This window comes from Dermacentor albipictus, chromosome 1, assembly GCF_038994185.2.
Source record: "Dermacentor albipictus isolate Rhodes 1998 colony chromosome 1, USDA_Dalb.pri_finalv2, whole genome shotgun sequence".
Taxonomy (NCBI): Eukaryota; Metazoa; Arthropoda; class Arachnida; order Ixodida; family Ixodidae; genus Dermacentor; species Dermacentor albipictus.
The window spans coordinates 412,578,458-412,597,758 of NC_091821.1; the positions used below are offsets into that span (position 1 = coordinate 412,578,458).

General features: G+C 44.9%; 1 protein-coding gene across 2 annotated transcripts in view; it reads right to left on the minus strand.

The window, feature by feature from the left end:
* Positions 1 to 17,398: 17,398 nt before the first annotated feature.
* LOC135913033 (juvenile hormone acid O-methyltransferase-like) overlaps positions 17,399 to 19,301 on the minus strand; it is a 59,042-nt gene continuing 57,139 nt past the window's right edge. For both annotated transcript variants that reach the window (XM_070532218.1, XM_070532217.1), the window contains exon 6: positions 17,399 to 17,538. The gene's annotated coding sequence lies outside the window, so the exon portion shown is untranslated. The remainder of the gene's footprint in view (positions 17,539 to 19,301) is intronic.

A 19,301-nucleotide genomic window follows, 5' to 3' on the forward strand; every position in this document is an offset into this window, starting at 1 on the left:
CGTTTCCACGGCAACTAAAGTCGCCGTCCTCCGTGCGTAATTTGACCGCGGCAGTCGCAGACTGCGTCATTTCTATGTCGCGCCCGCAAGGATGGTGCATGGACAACGTGCATAGAAGGCTTCATACAGCAACTGGGTCACCTCGTAATCGCTGTCGTCCGAGCTCTCATCGCTAAACGCGAGCTCTATAGCAGCACCGAACGCGGCCATTTTGCGAAGCAGCACAATGTTGTGTGTACCAGCCGGGTACCGATTTCGCTTGAAGACGGAAGTGACGCGAGCTATTTCCGCCCAAATCCGCGGCCCGGCGGCGGAGCAAGTGAGAGCGATCCGGCTCGGAGCGAGTTGATCCGAAAAGATCAGTGGAACGCGCGAACCCGCTCCAGGTTTACCAGTGAAATTCGGATTCGCTGCCGTGGAGCAAGAAATCGTGTTCGGAATCGACCATTGAATAACGCCATTAGCCAAAATATTCAAAATCCGCAGCGCAGTGGCGTAGCCAGAAATTTTCGTATGAGAGAGGGGGGGCTCATGAGAGTTCGGCCTCCTCTCTATAAAATTCGTAAAGGGATGAAATACATAAATAATAACTGCATTGCTATTGCCACAGCTGCTGAAAACCAATTCTTGAACGCTACGCACTATCAAGACATGACAAATATGTATTTTTTTAATTACAGAATATACTCCTATGCACCAAAAAATTGGTGGCGAAGTAACTGATATCGATGGCTCCATGCTTTTTGTCGATTTAATAAGCAAACTAAATATCACACGAACTTTAGAACTATATTAGGTCGAAACCAACAAAGCAGTGCATGCCGCTGATCTGAAAAATGTAAAGGCCATGAAATGAACAAGTTGAAAACACATATCTTAATGAAACTCTGTCAGCCAAGCACCTTGTTTATATTTTTGTACACATAACGGCAGGCACGTACCCAGGATTTTTTTTCGGGGGGGCCCACCACCTTCACCATCATCATCATCATCATTATCATCATCATCATCATGTTTTATGTCCACTGCAGGACGAAGGCCTCTCCCTGCGATCTCCATTTACCCCTGTCCTGCGCCAACCGATTCCAACTAGCGCCCGCGAATTTCCTAATTTCATCGCTCCACATAGTGTCTTGTCGTCCTCGATTGCGTTTTCCTTCTCTTGATACCCATTCTGTAACCCTAATGGTCCAACGGTTATCTAACCGGCGCATTACATGACCTGCCCAGCTACATTTTGTCCTCTTGATGTCAATTAGAATATCGTCTGTATACCCGTTCGCTCTCTGATCCAAACCGCTCTCTTTCTCTCTCTTAACGTTATGCCTAGCAATCTCCGTTCGATCGCTCTTTGCGCGGTCCTTAACTCGTTCTCAAGTCTCTGCCCCATATGTCAGCACTGGCAAAATGCACTGATTGCACACCTTACTTTTCAATAATAATAGTAAGCTTCCAGTCAGGAGCTGGCAATGTCTGTCGTATGCATTCCAACCTATTTTTATTCTTCTGTGAATTTCCTTCTCATGATCAAGGTTCGTTGTGATTAATTGACCTAGGTAAACGTACTCCTTCACAGTCTCTAGTGGCCGACTGGCGATCCTGATCTCTTGTTCTTTTGCCCGGCTATTTATCATTATCGTCATCTCCTGCATATTAATATTCAACCCCACTCTTACACTCTCTCTGTTGAGGTCTCCAATCATTTGTTGTAACTCGTCTGCATTGTTGTTGAATAGAACAATGTCATCGGCAAACCGAAGGTTGCTGAGATATTTGCCGTCGATCTTTACTCCTAAGCCTTCCCAGTTTAACAGCTTGACTTCTTCTAAGCACGCAGTGAATAGCTTTGGAGAAATTGTGTCTCCCTGTCTGACCCATTTCCCTATAAGTATCTCCCTGCTTTTCTGGTGTAGAATTAAGGTAGCTGTAGAACCTCTGTATATATTCTTACACGAAGGACGAGCCAGTAAGGCGAGAAACTATTTACAGATTATATTTACAACAACGGTTGCAGCGCTGACCGGTTAGATTCACAGCGCGAGCCCAGTTCGTTCTTCCTCCTCGTTTCTGGAGTGATGGCGCTCACACACCTCGTTCAAACAAACAAATACCACATGCATGTAACAATATTTTTCAAGCTTTTTACGTAAGCGTTCTGTAGTCCTTGATTACGTAGTGCCTCTAGACTGCTGGTATCTCTACTGAATCAAATGCATTTTCGTAATCTATATAAGCGGCATAGAGAGGCTTATTGTACTCTGCAGATTTCGCGATAACCTGATTGATGACATGGATGTGACCCATTGTAAGGTATCTCTTCCTGAAGCCAGCCTGTTCCCTTGGTTGACAAAATCCAGTGTTGCCCTTATTCTATTGGAGATTATTTTGGTAAATATCTTATATAATACTGGGAGCAAGCTAATGGTCCTATAATTTTTCAATTCTTTAACGTCTCCTTTTTTGTGGATTAGTATAATGTCTGCATTCTTCCAGTTTTCTCGGACCCTTGCGGTCGATATACACTTCGTATAAAGAGCCGCCAGTTTTCTAAGCATTATGTCTCCTCCATCTTTGATTAAATGGACTGTTATTCCACCTTCTCCTCCCGCTCTTCATCGTTTCGTGTCTTGCAGCGCCCTTCTGGCCTCATCGCTAGTTATAGGAGAGTTTCTGTATCCTGTTCATTACTGTTTCTAAGTGAGGTATCGTGACTCCTCTGGGTACTGTATAGAGGTCAGCTTAGAATTTTTCCGCTGCTTTTGCTGTATCTTCGAGATTGCTTATGATATTATCCCTTTTATCTTTTAGTGCATACATCATGGTTTGTCCTATGCCAGGTTTCTTTTTTACTGATTTCAGGCTGCGTTCATTTTTTCACGGCTTCTTCAGTCTTTCACATGTTATAGTTTCGAATATCAGTTATTTTCGCCATGTGGATCAGTTTTGACAGTTCCGCGAATTGCGTAACGCGGTGTGGCCGCCAGTCCCATTCAACTGCGTAGAGCGCAGGACTCTGCGATTCTAGACGTACTGCGCTCACCGAGAAAGATTGGAAAAACACCCACATAAGCACAGTAGAGAAGTGGCTACGTGAGGCGGTTCGACCGATAACTGTAGAAGCGTCATTCAAAGCAAGTAATTATTCTCCACTTCCTGCGGCGTTTTCTCGACTTTCTTTTTAAATAAAAAGATGTTGATCCATAAATATTCTCATAAACAACGGTTAACATTTTTATTATTCGCTTTTGCTTGCAGTTTGGTTGTTGCGTTGGCTCTCTTCCTTAGTAAATCGCTTAACTTCTCAACTCTTTGCGATTTTTGTTTCCGGTTTCCAATTTTGCACGAAAAGTGCTATATAATTAAGGAAAAACAGACGAGGTAACTGGGGACAGTCATCTTGCTTATGGGTTTAAGGGTTATTGCAGGGTTTCATGATGGACGCTCTTGCACATCATTTTATTTCCCACCTTATCTAACCCATATCACGTGTATATGGTTCCGGGCATCTGCCAGCATCGCGGCGAGCCGTAAATCAAGGAAATAATGAAGCAAAGGGAAAAGTTAAACGCAATTGGTGTTTTCTCCGGCCGCAACTCGTTCCACGAGAGTACAGACCAGCTGAGTAATAGCCGCATCCCTCTCCTGGTCCCAGGATCAGCCTAAACAAAGAAGGTGGAACTAACAAAAGCAACAGCTATGTGCGTGACGGTTCAATAGATGGTGACAACTGAGCGCATCTCGAGTTAATCGCGTGGGTGCGGAATCTATGAGAAAACTGTCCTTCACATTACAAGAAATGCCGATAACTACCGCCATCTAAAAGGAGTGAAAAAGGCAGCATAAGGCTGACAGAAGAACAGGTGCCAAGTCTCAACATTAATCTGGCGGCGCTTTAGGAATGTGTGAGGAGTGGTGGCGTGAGTGGGAAGGGGGGGGGGGGGGTTATGCCACTTGATTTCGGGGGGGGGGGGGGCCGGGCCCCCCCGGGGCCCCCCCCCCCCTGGGTACGTGCCTGCATAACGGGCATAACGGGCAGGGAAAAACCTCAATGACACTGTCTTTTGTTCTAATGTAATGCGCAGAAGCAGCTATCACTAGTCATGTATTGTGAGTAATTGCGCCGAAATAATAGTCGCAACAGAGAGCACATGTATATAAAAAGCAGTTCTCCAAAATATACGAGGGCGAGTCAACTGAAAGTGAGCCAGTGCGGATATATGACAATCGGGGTACTTTATTCAAAAGTAGTCTCCATTCGCATTCAGAATACCACTGAATAACGAGTCGCGTGATTCCCGTCTCATAAAGCTTTTTGGGTCGCTGCTTCGAGAAGCCTGTAACTGACTCTTTCATGTCATCGTCTTACACGAATCTGGTTCCCTTGAGCTGTTTCTTCAATTGCTCCAAATTGTAGAAGGCACCAGGTGACAGGCCGAGGCTGTATGGCGGATGTTGCAGCATTTCCCACTTGAAGTTTGCCAGTTTTTTGTTAACCACATCAGCGACGTGGAATGGGCATTGCCGTGGAGCAAGATTACCCCATTTGTCTATTTCCACGTCGTTTGTTCTTGATTGAGACACGCAGCCGATCCGGCGTTACACAATATCGGAAACAACTGATAGTCTCTCCAGGTTTAGCAAATTCGATCAGTAATGGCCCCTGACTATCTAAAGAAAGTCAACAACACCTTTGCCGTAGAAATGACGGCCTTTGCTTTCTTTGGGGGTGGTGATTTCGAATGTTTCCACTGTAAGGTTTGCCATCGTGTTTCAGGCAGCAGTAGCGGCCCCATGACTCGTCCCCGGTCGCAATTGCAGATAAGTCGTCATCCTCATTGTAATACAGGATCAGATGAGTCAAGGCGGCGCCGAACCTCTTTGTCTTTTGGCGGTGGTTCCTAATCTTGGGCATCCATTGCGCACACATGAGCCGATAACAAAGATGTTCATGATTTCTAGCCTGGGCTACACCATGACTGACGTTCACACACTCTGCGAGTTCATCGACACTTATGCTTGGTTCTTGTCTAATCAGCTCATCAACATTTGCTTTGTTGGGGGTGATTGCACGATGGCTTGGGCCGGTCTTGGATTGTCTTTGAAACTTTCACGTCCTTCTTTCAACCGTATGCTCCAACGCTTCAGAGTGGCTAATGAAATGTAATCTTCAACGTACACGGTAGCCAAACGGCGACTCATGTCTTTTTGGGAAACATTTTCAGCAGTCAAAAACCTCACGGCACCCCGCTGTTCAACTTTTGGGGCGCTCATTAGGTCATGCAACCATGTTCAACCCAGTGTATGAGAGTAATAAAGAACATTTATCCTCACACGTGCGTGTCACTTTTGTAAATGAGAGATGCCTGTGCGCTACGTGCATGCCTCGCAGATAATGATCCGATCCATCATTGCGCGGGTAGGGTTGGCTCACTTTCATTTGACTGTCCCTCGTACATTAAAAATTCGAAGATACAATAGAATATACAAATGTGGAGATACAGCTTGTTAAAGGCAAAACAGTGTCACTGGAAACAAAGTTCACTGTACGTATATAAAAAACCTCGCAACAAGAAAATTGAATATACGTATAAGTCTAATAAATCTAGGTATCTAAGAAAAAGTCACTATATATAATGCGTAGAGCAAGGCAAGTAAAGAGGTTGTGATTGCTAAATCGGATTCACAGTTCACAGAATCCACCCTCCCTTGTGTATCGCTCGCCACGGCAGGAGGCGCGCTTCGTCCCCAATTTTCTCCCTTGCGCACACAAGACTGAGCCACTATCATCGGCTCACTTGTGCCACATCAAGTTACTGCGTATGCTACCAAAGGCAACCTTTGCTAGCATAAACAGTAAATCTAGTGCCACCGCCGCCCCCTAAACTTTCACTCGCACATACAGCATGCGGCGCGTGGTCACGATGTTATCGCCCTGGCACTTTATACGGAACATGAGGGGGACGGCAGGAATGCGCCTGGAGTTAGTTAGTTAGTTAGTTAGTTAGTTAGTTAGTTAGTTAGTTAGTTAGTTAGTTAGTTAGTTAGTTAGTTAGTTAGTTAGTTAGTTAGTTAGTTAGTTAGTTAGTTAGTTAGTTAGTTAGTTAGTTAGTTAGTTAGTTAGTTAGTTAGTTAAATGTGGTTTAGCGCCGCAAAAGCGGCTAAGGCTATGCTGCGCCAAGGACGAGGTGTTCTTTTTTTAAATCTAATTTAAATCGACATAGGCTGTGTTAATCTATATTTTGGTTTGAAAAGCCGGTGTCATCTAGAAATATACGCACGTCAGGTAACGGGACTATTGGATCATTTCCAAAAATTAAGGCAGGGTGTAAGGGTATGCGTAGTTGATGTAAATTGTGAAAAAGGTTTCGTCGGTGTACTTCTATATGTGTGCATGTCAGTAATAAATGCATAACTTTTAGTGGTTCCTGGCATTTCTCGCATGTTCGTGCGTCTTCTTTCGGAGAAGACAATTGTGTGTGATGTTTGTGTACCCAGTGCGTAGTCAGCGTAAAGCTACTTCGAAGAACAGCTCCTGATGGTTAAGCGACTTCCATTCACCAATACGGGTTTGGAGAGATGTATGTTGTCGTCTGCACAATGGTCCCGTTCGTGTTGCCACTTTGACGTTAAGGCCTTCCTAATCGCACGGATACTATCTTTATATGGAAGTGTTGCTTTTGATATGTCTTTGTACGCTGCCATCGAAGGACATCTATCAGCTGCTTCATTACTCGGTATCCCAACATGACTGGGGACCCAACAGAAACGAATTGATCTCTCGTATTTGTTTAGCGCCACCATGTTTAAGATATCCCACAGCAGGGGTTCACACTCATATTTCAGATGTAGAGCCTTTAGTGTGCTTAAGGAATAGGTTTTAATAACTGTATTTTTGTGTTTTTCAGTGACAACTGTCGTAACTACATCCCATACAGCATAAACTTCAGCAGTGAAAACAGAGGCACGTTTTGGTAAACGAATACTTGTTTCCTAATTTTCCGTTACGGCCGTAATGGAAAATTGGGAAACAGTATTCGTATCCTCATACGTGCGTGTCACTTTTGTAAATGAGAGATGCCTGTGTGCTACGTGCATGCGTCGCAGATGATGAACCGATCCATTATTGCGCGGGGTGCGTTGGCTCACTTTGATTTGACTGTCCCTCGTACATTAGAAATGCGAAGATACAATAGAACATACAAATGTGGAGATACAGCTTGTTAAAGGCAAAACAGTGTCACGGGAAACAAAGTTCACTGTACGCATATACAAAACCTCGCAACAAGAAAATTGAATATACGTATAAGTCTAATAAATCTAGGTATCTAAGAAAAAGTCACTGTAGATGATGCGTCAAGCAAGGCAAGTAAAGAGGTTGTGATTGCGAAATGAGATTCACAGTTCACAGAATCCTGAGCGCCCCCCCCCCCCATTCATTCGCTCCCCCTGATATATCGCACGCAACGGCAGGAGGCGTGCTTCCTCCTCACTTTTCTGCCTTGCGCACACAAGACTGAGCCCCCATAGTCGGCTCATTCGTGCTACCTAGAGTTCCTGTATACGCTACCAAAGGCTACCTTTGGTAGCATATTCAGTAACAGTAGTGCCACCGCCGCCCCCTACGCTTTCACTCTCGCACATACAGCATGCGGCGCGCGGTCACGATGTTATCGCCCTGGCACTTTATACGGAACATGAGGGCGACGGCGACGGCAGGAATGCGCCTGGATTTAGTTAGTTAGTTAGTTAGTTAGTTAGTTAGTTAGTTAGTTAGTTAGTTAGTTAGTTAGTTAGTTAGTTAGTTAGTTAGTTAGTTAGTTAGTTAGTTAGTTAGTTAGTTAGTTAGTTAGTTAGTTAGTTAGTTAGTTAGTTAGTTAGTTAGTTAGTTAGTTAGTTAAATGTGGTTTAGTGGAGAAAAAGCGGCTAAGGCTATGCTGCGCCAAACACGAGGTGGTTTTTTTAATCTAACCGAAATAAAAATAAGCTGTGTTAATCTATATTTTATGTGAAAAGCCATTGTCATCTAGAAATTTACGCACGTCAGGTAATGGGACTATTGGGTCATCTCCTAAAATTAAAGCATGGTTTAAGGGTATGTGTAGTTGATGTAATTTGTGCAAAAGGTTTCGTCTGTGTACTTCTATATGTCTGCATGTCAGTAATATGTGCATAACTGCTAGTGGTTCCTGGCATTTCTCGCATGTTCGTGGGTCTTCTTTCGGAGAAAACAATTGTGTGTGATGTTTGTGTACCCAGTGCGTAGTCAGCGTAAAGCTACTTCAAAGAACAGCTTCTGGTGGTTACGCGACTTCCACTCACCAATAGGGGTTTGGAGATATGTATCTTGTTGTCTGCACAATGGTCCCATTTGTGCTGCCACTTTGACGTTAAGGCCTTCCTAATCGCACGGATACCATCTTTAGGTGGAAGTTTGCTTTTGTTATGTCTTTGTACGCTGTCATCGAAGCGCATCTATCAGCTGCTTCATTGACCGGTATCCCAACGTGATTGGGGACCCAACCGAAAAGAATTGATCTCCCATTTAGCGCCACCATGTTTAGAATATCCCCCAGCAGGGGTACGCACTCAGATTTCTGATGTAGAGCCTTTAGTGTGCTTAAGGAACAGGCGCATATGACTGTATTTTTGTGTTGGTCAGTTATAATTTTATATATTTTTTAACTACAACACAGACAGCGTAAAGTTCAGCATTGAAAATAGAAGCACGTTTTGGTAAACGAGTACCTGTTTCCCAATTTTCCGTTGTGGCCCCTACACCCACGGGTTCTTTTGTTTTAGAGCCATCAGTGTAAAATTTCATATTATATTGATATTTGCCCTGTAGAGCACGGAATTCTTGTGTAATGTGTTCGTGTGGTGTGTCTTTTCTTTAAATCAGTTAATGTATAGTCCTATAACTGTATGAAATCGTACCACGGTGGCAATCGTTGTGGTTTTTCGACAACCTGGAGGACTTCATGAGGAATGTCATACTCCCGACAATATTCCTCATATCGCAGGACAGCGGTATAATCGTATTCGGTTTATTTTTGTAGCGTAAGCGTGAGTTTCACTGTGTGACGATGTTGTAGCATATGTGTTGTGGTGAGGAGTGAACTCTGAGCACGTAGGAAAATGGGAGTAACGCTCTGTGCTGCTGTAAGGGCGGTTCATTGCACTCAGCGTATAAAGTTGGGACAGCTGATGTTCTGTAGGCATCACTTGCCACTTGCAGTACAAGGTTAAGTACTGGATCAAGTCGTCGAATGTAAGACTGTCTGGCTGAGCCATAAACTAGGCAGCCGTAGTCTAGAATGCGGTGCACAAAAGACGGGTAGATACGTAAAAGACACGTTCGGTCGGAACCCCAGTGCTTAATCGATAAACCGTTCAGGAAATTCAACGCTTTATTTGCTTTAATTTTTAGTGTTTTTGTGTGAGATAGGAAGTTTATATTGGTGTCAAAGGTTCCTCCTAAAAACTTGTGATCTTGTTTGACCGGCAGTATGGCGTGATTCTATTTTAGGACTGGATCGTTGTGTAGTCCTCGTTTCTGAGAGAACAAGACAGTAACAGTTTTCTGCATGGAAAATGGAGACCATTTTTGATAGCTCGTTGTGTAAGTTTATTTATTGTGATTTGAAGCTGCCTTTCACAGGTTGACAAATCTGAGGCGCGGCAGGCCACTTGGAGATCGTCTACTCATACAGAGCGCATAAGAGACGACGGTACAATCTGCACAACTTATTTCATTTTTACTATGAAGAATGTCGTGCTTAGAACGCAGCCTTGTGAAACGCCATTTTGCTGTGTAAAAGTATCAGAACGTACTGAGCCGAGACGTACCTGAAATGTTCTATTAGGAATAAAATCAGCTAGGCAGTTCAGCATTTTACCACGGATCCCATGTTCAGCCAGGTCTCTTAAAATTCCATATCTCTACATGATACCATAGGCTTCTTCTAAATCGAAGAAAACTGCAAGACTATTTTTTGTCTAAAATTCCACATTGAATTTCATGTTCTAGGCGGAAAAGATGGTCAGCAATTGAACAACCATTTTTGTATCCACACTGGTGGGACTCTATTAGGTTTCTTGATTCTAAAATAAATGAGCATCTTATAGTGATAATGCTTTCATATGATTTTGCCAAACAGCTTGTGAGGGCAATGGGTCTGTAGCGGCTTGCGGATGTTGGGGATTTACCAGCTTTTAGAAAACAAAATACTATTGCTTTTTTCCACTCTTCCGGCATTATCCAAATTCCCAGATTATGATGAAAAATTGTAAGACAGCATCTACTGATGCTTGAGATAGGTGTGCCAGCATGGCGTAGTGAATACGGTCGTGACCTGGCACTGTTTCTTTCCCTGCAGAAAGGACTGTGGTAATTTCTAGTTGCGTGAAGGTCATTTGACGCACCAGTAGTGGGCAGCTTCTGTTTTTCAGCAGGCTGTCTGTGCTTTAAAAATTGCTTTGAATATTTCAGTGAACTGCAGACATAACCAAAATGTTCGCCAAGTATATCGGCCTGTTCTTGTAGTGTTGTTTGTGTGCCTGGACTAGTAAGTACCGGTATAGTGTAAGATGAGTAATCTCGCCGAAACATTCCAACCTGTTCCTACATTCATTTAGATGTGACTGAACTGTTTAGTGAAGATATGTATTTCTTCAAGGATGATTTTTCTGCCTGCCTTCGGATAAATCGTGCTTTGGCATTGGTCTATTTAAAGCACAAAAGGTTGATGTAAGGGGGGGGGGGGAGAGGGGGTGTTTTCGTAAGGTTGCCCAGACCTTATTTTGAAGCTTTTTTGCTTCTGTACACTCAGGAGTCCACCGGGAGTAGATTTTTTTGCGCACAAGGCTAGATCGTTGAGGTATTGCCTTTTCTGCCGCTGAAATTAAAATGGCAGTGTTCTTTTCAATAATTTCGTTTATACTTAGTTCACTTGAAAAAACTTCCTCGAGTTTTGCATGTTTCATGAAAAGCGGCCAGTCAGCAAGATGCACCTTCCAGCGACGCGGTTTAAAATGAGGAATGGGCAGTGATGGTGCGAGTTTGATGATAGCAAGTAGATGACCACTGCCATATGAGGTGTTCAGGAATTCCCAGTTAAAATCACTAAAACGCATGGTGAGCAAAAGGCTAAATCTAAGCAACTAGAATTCCGTCAAGTAGGCGAGAAATAGGTTGGCGTACCTGAGTTTAAAAGACAAATTTATTAGATAAAACACAATCTTCAATAAGCTGCCCTTTTTGTTCAGTTTTATCGCTGCCAAAGAGTAGAATGAGTATTAAAGTCACCACTAAATGAAAAGGCTTAGGCAGGTCTTAAATTAAGTTTTCTAGTATTCGAATCGAAACGTGGGTGAGAGGTGGAATATAAACTGTACAGATGGTAACAGTTTTGTAGGATATAACTGTAATGGCTACAGCCTCGAAAGAGCTATATAATTTACTGTTTCGGGTAGGAGTGCCACCTTGCACGACTATTAGCGGCGAGAATTAGGAGTGGCGCCCTCTCGCGAGTAACGTCAGGGCCAGGACGCCGCTCGCTCCGGCTCGCTCGGCTGCCGCGCACGCTCGTTCCCTTCGTGTATGCTTGGGGTACGGGTGCCTTGAGGCGTACGTATTGAAGGATACGTCGGCTTCTTTCAGCTGCCATGCCTTAACCACAGTTTCCTCTTCAAAAGCGCGCGAGTCGAGAAACTTTGCGGCTTGGATGTCGCAAGCTGTGTAGCGTTAAAGGGGTCTACTGGTTTTGCAATGCACATATGCGCCGTGTCTATCCGTAAATTTTGCGTAAAAAGGAATGTCTGCAAATTCAACACGCGAAGTTCTGTATGATGCCTCGCTAAACACTTAACATTCCCTTAGTATTTAGCTATGAGAGATTGCATTTTACATGGAGGAAAAATCTTGGTAATTGGAGTCAGCATGTTATCCGATGTCAGAAAGACGCTGCCCAGTGAAGCTGTCATCATGATTCTTATTACTCTGGTGTGTTGTTCTATTCAAATATGGCCATTCATTAATGCGTTAAAAGAATAGGCGCGCATTTCTTATGTAAAAGTTTGCTGCTACTTTCATCCCCCTCTGAAACAGGCCTCCAAAAAACAAATTACTCATGGCTGCTAACACGACGGCGCGTCATGTAGGGTATTTATATAGTTAATTCACAAACACCATAGTAGCAATCACCTGAGAGAAAAGTTTCGTTGTTAAGATCGAGAGCCAATCAATTGAAAGTGATGAAATGTTTCATAGTGGCCCCGAGTATTTTTTATCGACAATATGGCACACCCCTGATCACGTAACGGTAGCAATCGACTGTCGGTATGGCGAGGCACGCTATGTTTGCGAAACCCATCAGTTCAATACAACTTCGAATTGAAACCACAAAACAATTTTTACAGCGCCAACTGGAATGGCTAAAGTATGCTCGAGCTACTACAGCGCAGCTTAGAGTGCCCAGAAAAGGAAAATTCAAGCACCTTCTGTCTCACCATGTCTCGATCCAGCGTTCTCTAATTATACAAACGGATAACTATTCGCTTCGTCGGTGCATAAAAGAGAACCTTACACAACTGCAGGCTAAATAAAGTTTGCTCCAATTCAATCGCAAACATTCATAAAGAAAGCACCACAAGCCTTGCATATACTTTCACTTGATTTCTGACCCTCCACCGGGGAATTTCGATATCTTCAATATGTCCCATACTACTAATGATTGACGCTTCGACTTCTTTCTGGCTGCAGCCATGCGGTCCAACAGGCATACTTCACTAAAAAAAATTGGGCCGAGCAGCCTGTGTAAGTTCGCCAAACAGATTAGTCATGTATATTCCTCAAGCAACAAGCGCCAGTAAATTTTTCGAGTTTAACGTGTATCACGGAAAAGGAAATATATATTGGTACATTCCTATTTGTATTCTGTAAATAGCTTCAAAAGTCTTCATTAACTTTACTTCAAATTTCCGCCGCTTAAAACAAACACGTGAATAACCGCCTAATGTTGACAAACAGTTAAATAAGCAAGTGGTGCTTGTAGAATCTAAACTCCAGTATTAGTTAAGTCCCCGTGTTACTGCCGAGCGTTTCTATGAAGAAATGCTAAAATTCGATATTATACCATGAACTACTCGTCGTGAGCAAACCTGTTTTAGCGGATTAAAATCAACGTAACTGTTGAAGTCATATATAGCCAGCGTTTTTGACATACTTGTTGCACCGCAGCAGGTATGGTATCATAACTGGATTCCTGCGTGCTATGTTTTTGCGATTGTCCATCCGCGCATAAAAAACCCGCAATGGCCTGGTTTGCGCTCCTTCGGCTGGTACTGTAGCATTGCATTGGAGAGCTGCATTGTTGTCTAAGAAATTAGCTTTTTGAATAAATGTTCGCAAAGAAAGACGTCGTAAAAATATATTTGAGACGACCACCGTAAGTATGCAAGCATAGAGAACGAGGGCGAACAAACGAAAACATCGCAGAAAGCGCCCGCACAACGCCCGAACTGTAGCAGACGACAGGCACGAGTCCTTGCCCTGACGTCACGCGAGCGGCGCTCGCAGCGCCCCTGTAGTTCGTTCTCGGGGCTAATAGCGAACCCTGCTGACAAACGGCTGGAGTGTTCGTGGTCCGTTCGGACAAAAGTGAAACCTCTCAGGAATTGGCTGTGTTTAGGACCTAAGGTTGTTTTCTGTAGGCAAAATGCAACAGTCGAAAACTTATTTATTAAGCCTTAAATATCACTTAAATTGTGAATAAGTCCTGCAATTCCAGTGTATCCAGTGGATCGGCCAACGGATGGCGAGGGCTTAACACCTGCTTCACTTCCGCCGCGGGTAGGGCCGGTATTACACTATCTGCGGAATCGGCCCTGTTGCATAGGGACCCTTTTCCTGGCATCACTCAAGTTCGCCGACCACATCCAATCGCCGTCGCATTCTAATTATGGTGCGCCGTGGCGCGTCTCGTTACCACGTTAACACGTTAACGGACCCGTCAGACAGGTAGGTGACCCCCTCCCCCCTCATGCGCTGCACGTCCAGCTCACCCCCTGCTTGACTCTTCCCGAAAGTGCAACGGGAGGCTGGCATGGTTCCAGGTAGTTGACTTTGTCCCGAGCAAGCCTGTTTTACGGCTCTGGAAGGTCGTTCGAGAACAACCCGCTCCTCTTCCTGAGCGCATCCAGGCGTGGAGGCGACGCCGAAGGCAAGTCAACCCTTGGCCATTGGAGCCCTTGGAGCGTCCCCATTGACCGAATGTGACGGCACTTGCATGGGCGCCTACCATTGGAGGAAAATGACGACACCTGAGCGGACTCGACGATTGGCCCAAAATGACGTCACCCCGAGAGACGGAAGGGGTTAAAAGCGAGAGACAGGGAGCAGAGTACATTCGTTCTTCTTGCCACGGGCCACAGCGTCCGATTTGCTGCCGGCCGTCCATGACTTTATGATTGTTCATTGTTTTGTGTTATTACTGTAAAAATTGTAGATAAGCCTTCATTTCTCAAAATCCTCCTCAACGTCGGCCAACTACCGTACTGAACGGCGAGATCTAATAGCCCACGTATGGAGGATGCATAATGCCTGCTTCACCTCCGCCGGGGCACGGCCCGGCATTGCACAGTCTACGAGATCGGCCCACGTATGGGGAGTTTTTTACATGCGACACGAAAATTTCCTTAAACGGTAGAGGTGTACAGCTTCGCTGTAAAAAAGCTGCGGCCTGCTGAGCACTTGCTTTGTGGGCACGCGAACGGATACCCTGCTGACCTCTGCTGCTCGCTTTTCTCCTTGAATGTTCCTCGAACTGGAGCGGCTTTCCGAGTACATATGCTTGTTTGTGCTTTGCATTGCGTCCTCACTCACTAATATCGCGCTTCGTCATGTTCGGCGCTTCTGGAAAGAAGAACGAATATTGTTGACATCTGTTGTGAAAAATCAGTTTAGTTAAGTATAACTTGTTTGCGAGGACAGTTACCCGTTCCCTTTGCATCCTCTGAGGAGTAAGCTAGTTCTATTTCAAATTTGTGTTCTCTTTCTCTTCACTCTAATTCTCGCGCCAAATAAAAGCGGTGATATTTTGGCATAATTTTCGTAGCCTACTAGTCCCGCCTCAAGCTTGGTTTACGCTGCATTTACAATGTGCGCAGGACTTCGAATGCGCACGGACGCGTGCCGGGCCCCGCTTGCCTTTCAGTGTCACACTGAGATGTCGCTACTGTGCGGAGGCCAAATGTTTCGGCACTGTTATCAACCACAATTTTCTGTCATCGATGACATTTCGTCGGCAGTATAGTGGTTTGCAGCACCGCAAGCGCAAGAGTCACAACACGCAGCAGGCCACGCTTCCCAATTGTTCGAATAAAACGCGCGTCACCGACAGGTTCACTATAGTAGCTTGTCGCCATCTGTGGGCCATAGCAGAAACACGAAACACAGTGCCCAACTCAATACCTTGTTCTTGTATACATGTATGAAGAAAATAAGGATTCCTTCCTCCATCATTGAGGTCATAGGAGCAAAAAAAATAAATAAACTAAAATATAAAAAAGCCAGCACACTTTTGCTACTTTGCAGGATCACAAACAATTTCCTACCGGAGTTGTTGCTTTCGAGTAGTTGCAATAAGAATTTAGTTGCCTGCGAAAAAAATAGATTTGCACACAAGAAAACCACAAATTTTATTACCCTTCCTGCACAATGACTAGCCACTTTCACACTTTGGCGCAAATAGCGCATTCGAGCCCTTCTGGAGGACTTTTTTTTACGAATTTACTTCGCGAGAACACTAGCTGCACTGTCCTACCTATTCCACTTAACTTGGTCTTGGTACTATTCATGCTTGTCACAGGGCAGCGCAATAAATTTTGCGCCGTTCGTAAAACACACTCATAACGCTCCGGAGTGCTAGCATACTTAATGTGTTGCAAACGCCGCAATTCACCCACACATTTCTAACTTGGCCTACACACCACCCAATTCACACTTCATTTTCTCCAAATGTAACCAATGTGCCTTCTTAATTTCGCCGGGGAAACTAGTAAAACTTGCTATGGAACCTCGTATAACACATGAAAATTGGGAAAGGGAAAAGGTTGAGCAATTATTTGCAACGCTTCCAATTAAATTAGAATCATACCATTTTCGCCACACATTATGTATAAGATGCCCTCATTTCCACCAAATGTAAGCTTCCTCTAGATTTCTGCCTAGACAGTGCGAAACATAACCTGACATGACCATAAAACATTGTTGAGCACTTTCTAAACTAATTTTTCGACAAGGCTGCATTTACTCCACAGTCGTTTACTTCCAATACAAATATGACATTTTAGTTCTTCCCGGGGGGGGAGGGTGGGGGGGGCTAGATCCTGCGCCGTTAGTAAAACACCCTTATAGCACTCTGCGGCGCTTGTGTACGCAATTTATTGATTGCCTGAATCTAACCCGCCCACACTTAACTTTATGCCCTAACAAGAGCCATAACCTTCCCTTTATTCTCCACGGTACATAGAAAAGGTGGCTTGCTTAATTCACCGAGTGCATCGGGAAACACTGCTACAAATCTCGTATAACCGACTGAATTAGTGAAAGAAACGAACGGTCATCAGTGGCTTGCCAAGCTGCTAATCATGCCAGAAACTACGCCCCCACATTGCGCATAACATTCCCTCATCTGCCACCAAATGCACACTTCATGTGACGTAGAGTGAGTTCGCTCGGAACACTGGTAAATGTAGCAGGTAACAGGCGTACGACACTTAAGAGCACTCGCACAAGAAATGTATTACAGGGTTTGTAATTGAAATTGAAATTTAAACCAGATTATAAAAGAGAAGGAATGGCCGCGTTATTATTGCGAAGCGGGTAAACTGCTGCATACATAGGTTTTCATATCGCGATTATACATTGCCGTGTTAAGAGGCCTATTGGTGGCACGATTTGGCAACGATGATAACCAGTTAGAACGGCGAGGCAGTGTGATGCGCTGTTTGAAAAAAAAAAACGCCAGTGACCAGCAACGCACGCAGAGCGTTGACGATGGTTGCCGTCGTTTACCTGTTGCTATCAAGGGGCTCGTCTTCTTCTCTACAGCCCCAGTTTATCCGAAATATGGTGAGAGAAAGATCCACACATTAAAAACTGCTTTATTTGTATTCACTTAACCAAAGTACAATATTGCCGTGCATTGTAGCGTGCAACAGTCAGCGCCCAGAAGAAGGCCGGGGGGGGGGGGGAGGCTACCAGTGCTTTAAGACATACAACACGGTGAACGCAAGTGATAGGTCCTCGTGATAGACCTGAACATTATTAAGTTCCTTTGATATATGCATGCGTTATGTGATGAATTATCAGGCATTAGCCCCTTTGTTTGGACGCCATGATGATATACGTTCTGAATATCGACTGGTCAGTCTCGGGGCCGTGCACTTTCCGGACCAGCGCCGTGACGTCTTCGAGCAGTTGCGCCCTCTCGGTGTTGGAAACAAGATGGTTGATAGGGAGGAGACCCATCTGCGCTCCTGCGAAACCAGGAAACACAGACTAAGAGGAGATACCAGCAAGGCAGAAACGCTAGCTCATTCCTGCCTACAAACGCAGTTATTAAGTACAGACACTTCAATTCATGGTTGGTTTCTTGTGAGATGAGGATTACATAGTAGCTGAAAAGAACTATGTCAGATAACAATACGACGCGGCAGGAGAACGCGGTCAGAGGGCTCGCTTGGGTTTTGAAGGTGTAGTCTTTCTATAGTATACGAAATATACTGATACCGAAATAAAGTTCACGCGAAGCAATTTTTTTTAGAGCCCACTGTCGCAGTTCCCTGTGCGTCACATCCTGGGAACATGACGTAATGTAGACGTAAACGTCGGCCCTACCCAATGTTAAGAACGGCCCGATGACGTGCAAGTTTTGCCTACCAGTTGCGACAGCAGCGGCAACCTTGTCTCGGAACGCCACCGTTACGCTCTAGCCTCGTCGCCATTGTGACTAAACGGGCTCGGCGGACCAACTATTGTTACTGAGCCCGCGGGAACGTCTACTGAGACCCCTTCCCACGCACCGATCAAGACGCGAGACAATGAGCAGAAGACGGGCGCGCTGCGGGAGTCAGCTCGGGGAATAAAATGCCCCTACGGTGCCTGGTCGTCTCCCCTACGGTGCCTCGTCAACTCGCCTACGGTGCCTCGTCAACTGGCCTACGGTGCCTGGACGGCCGTTTCCGTCACCTGGGTATCGAGTCACCTGGGTGCCGAGTGTTTATAAACCGCTGTTGTGCGGCTGCTCAGGACACTCTCTCTCAAGCAGTCATGTTAGACTGACGTACTTTCTCTCGCACTCATGCTAGACTAATCTAGATACTGTAAATAAACCTCTATTCCACGTTCTCGATGAGAAGCAGTCCTTCCCTTCATCAACGTCCTCAGCGTGGATAAGTTGGACGACGGCATGGTCCAGCTACCTTCTAATTCATGCCGGACTCCAATCTTGACAACGGGTTACGAGCGACGGGATTGAGCCCCCAATCATAACACCAAATAGGCCTAGTTACATTTTTCTATTCCGGCTCTTCTACAATACTTTCACGTGGTAGTGACGGTGAAGAAAGGAAAAAGGTGAATGGCAAAACTAGCGTTTTACTAGGCTAACTTGTGCCCACAAAAGCAAGTTACATTCAAAGGCGAACAATAGGAGCGAACACGATCGGCGGTCGTCGAAATCTGATCAGCGGGTCAAGCGCGTCGGCTTTTATACATCAGACGTCGAATTTTCCAAAGTAATCGCTGGGACTCGCGTGCCTTCCACAAATTCTACATTATTCGCGTCGCGCACACATGCAGTCAGATTACAAGAGGTTCGGTCACAGACAGCGGATGGAAGCATCGATAACATTCCAGAAACTTGCGATACATGCAGGCGCGTCCTGCGCTGTGCGATAACATTTGTTAGGCGGTGAAACGTGTCGCCCGACAAAGACAAACAAGTACACGTGTCAATACGTAGGCATTTTCCCATATCCACACATTATTAAAGCAGAAATACACAAATGCGCAGACGGTTTAGATCTCGTTGAGCCGTATATACTAGGCTATTAGCACGGTCTCTGGAGCAAATATTCACGATGTAAATGTCCGTTACGACGAATTTTATTTCTTAGGTGCACGGTAAAGAACCCCAGGTGGTCGAAATTTCCGGAGTCCTCCACTACGGCGTGCCTCATAATCAGAAAGTGGTTTTGGCACGTAAAACGCCGTAATTATTAGCCTTATATTTCTTTAC